We start from the raw sequence: 3,360 nt of genomic DNA, 5'->3' as shown, positions 1-3,360 counted from the left end.
TATGTGGTTTGCTTGGTAGGATTTCTTCAGCCTGGCAGGTGGACCTCGTAGTTGACGTCACCCAGCTTTTCAACCACCTCGTATTGCCCCTGCCACTTGGCCAGAAATTTACTTTCAACCGTGGCGATCAACATCAACACTCGGTCTCCAGGTCTAAACTGTCTCAGCCTTGCCGACCGATTGTAGGCCCTTGCCTGGGCCTTTTGTGCTTGAAGGAGGCTCTCCTTCACAATCAGCATCACCCTTGCTATCCTGTCCTGTATCTGGGCCACATGCTTAATGATACATCGGTGGGGTATAGCCTCTGCCTCCCAGGTCTCATTCGCAATATCTAGAATTCCCCAGGGTCTCATTCATATAACAACTCGAACGGGGAGAACCCCGAAGAGGCCTGTGGAACTTCCCTAATAGAGAACAGCGGGTACAGGAGTAGGCAATCCCAGTCTCAGCCATTCTTTTCCACAACCTTTTTAAGCATGGACTTCAAGGTCTTATTGAACCTCTCCAACCGAACGTCCTTCTGCGGATGGTACACCGACGTCCTGAGTTGTGTAATCTGTATAGCCTTACATAGTTATCTCATTACCTTGGACATGAACGGCATTCCTTGTTGAAGAATGTCGCAAAGATAAAATGATGAATCCGTGGACCATGCATCTCAGTTGACTAGTCCAAGAGGTTGTCCCCGGCAGCCTCTCAACACCTCTCTAGATTGACAAGCCCTCTGCGTGAGTGCTTTCCCAGACATGTCAGTCTAGGGGAGCGAGGTGGAAGGAAGCCGCCGGGGACAACCTCTTGGACTAGTCAGCCAAGATGGTATTCTCTGAACTATTGCAACGTTTAGGAGTAAAACATACACTGCCGCAATAAGGCGGGCTCCGGGCAGTATCAGAGTCATGCTTTGTGAGGTCCGGACAACAGGAGTCTGTTGTCAGGTCCCATTTTTCCCCAAATAAGAAAATAAAAAAAAAGTATTGACTGCAACGCGTGAATATACCGCGACTGTAGGCTGACATAAAACACAAGGCAGTCACATGGTAATAGAAGAACACATGGCAGGTCACACCGGCCTGGCGCTAGGACTGTGCTCGAATTCTCCTTTTACCGGCTTAATATGGCAGAACGTCTAGACACTATGTCATACTGTCTCAATTCCTCCACCCAGAACAAACCATAAATGCAGATGTGTCCCTCGCCACATGCAGATCGGTGGCTCTGTATCAGACATCATGTCTGCAACCTTCAGATTTTGAGATCTCACCAGGTGTATGTTCTCCACTAGTTGTGATGTCCAAGCTGCAAACTGTTCTAATGTCTCCCCCTGCTTCTTCTCCCTGTCCCCTCTCACAGAATGCATACAGTTATTACAGCTGCATCCCCCTCCTCCCCTCTATGCATCCACAACCCATTTTTTTTCTTTCTGACTGTATGGCCACCTGTTAGGTGCACAGTAGAAATTCTGCGTTTTCTCGCAGCAGTCTTTGAATCCTCATGCATTTATTTCTGCATTTTTTCTTTCACAAGATGACGATGCAGGTTACATATGGTACGTGTACATAAACCGTACTTGCTGGGTCTCCTGACCCGAGCTACCTGCCTCATGGTCATATAGAATCATAGAATGGTAGAGTTGGAAGGGTCCTCCAGGGTCGTCAAGTCCAACAGATGTCTGTCCAGCCTCTGAAGACTTCCATTGAAGGAGAACTCACCACCTCTCCTTGCAGCCTGTTCCACTCATTGAACACCCTCACTTTCACTTTTTTTCTAATATCTAATCTGTATGTTCTCCTTTTAGTTTCATTCCATTGCTTCTCGTGCTTCCATGTGCAAATGAGAATGATCATGATCCCTCTACACTGTGACAGCACTTCAGATTTCTGTAGACAGCTATTAAGTCTCCTATTAACCTTCTTTTTTACAAGCTAAACAATCCCAGATCCTTTAACCATTCCTTGTAGGACATACTTTGCAGACCGGTCACCATCCTGATAGCTCTTCTCTGAACTTGCTCCAGTTTTCAATGTCTTTTTTAAAATGTGGTGCCCAGAACTGGACACAGTATTCCAGATAAGGCCTGACCAAGGAGTAGTAGAGGGGGATAATTACTTCACATGATCCAGACTCTGTGCTTCTCTTACTACATCCTAGAACTGTTTGCCTTTTTTGCTGCTGCATCACACTGTTGACTCATATGAGGTCTGTGATCTATTAGTATATCCAAGTCTTTTTCACACGTGCTGTTGCTTAGTTCTATTCCTCCCATTCTGAAGATGTAATTTTCATTTTCTTGCCCAGATGTAGAATCCTGCATATACACACGTGGTCAAAATTGTTGGTACCCCTCGTTTAATGACAGAAAAACTCACAATGGTCACAGAAATAACTTGAATCTGACAAAGGTAATAATAATTAAAAGATCTATGAAAATGAACAAATGAAAGTCAGACATTGCTTTTCTACCATGCTTCCACAGACCTTCCACAACCTTTTGAGGCAATCACTGCAATCAAACGATTCCTGTAACTGTCAATGAGACTTCTGCTCCTCTCGACAGGTATTTTGGCCGCTCCTCAAGAGCAAACTGCTCCAGTTGTCTCGTGTTTGAAGGTTGCCTTCTCCAGACGGCATGTTTCAGCTCTTTCCAAAGATGCTCAATAGGATTTAGGTCAGGACTTACAGAAGGCCACTTCAGACTAGTCCAATGTTTTCCTCTTAGCCATTCTAAGCTGTGTGTTTTGGGTCATTATCCTGTTGCAAGACCCATGACCTGCGACTGAGACCAACCTCTGACACTGGGCAGCACATGTCTCTCTAGAATCCCTTGATAGTCTTGAGATTTCATTGTGCCCTGCACAGATTCTAGACACCCTGTGCCAGATGCAGCAAAGCAGCCCCAGAACATAACAGAGTCTCCTCCATGTTTCACAGTAGGGACAGTGTTCTTTTCTTGATATGCTTCATTTTTCCATCTGTAAACATAGAACTGATGTGCCTTGCCAAAAAGTTCCATTTTTGTCTCATCAGTCCATAGGACATTCTCCCAGAAGCTTTGTGGCTTGTCAACATGTAGTTTGGCAAATTCCAGTCTGTTTTTTTTTCAACAATGATGTCCTCCTTGGTCATTTCCCATGAAGTCCACTTTGGCTCACACAATGACGCATGGTGCGATATGACACTGATGTTCCTTGAGCTTGAAGTTCACCTTTAATCTGTTTAGAAGTTTATCTAGGCCCTTTTATTACCATTCGTATTATCCGTCTCTTTGATTTGTCATCAATTTCTCTCCTGCGGCCATGTCCAGGGAGGTCGGCTACAGTCCCATGGATCTTACATTTCTGAATAATATGTGCAACTGTAGTC

This window comes from Ranitomeya imitator, chromosome 4 (assembly GCF_032444005.1).
Source record: "Ranitomeya imitator isolate aRanImi1 chromosome 4, aRanImi1.pri, whole genome shotgun sequence".
In the NCBI taxonomy this organism is placed as follows: Eukaryota; Metazoa; Chordata; class Amphibia; order Anura; family Dendrobatidae; genus Ranitomeya; species Ranitomeya imitator.
Note: the sequence above shows the minus strand (reverse complement) of the source record.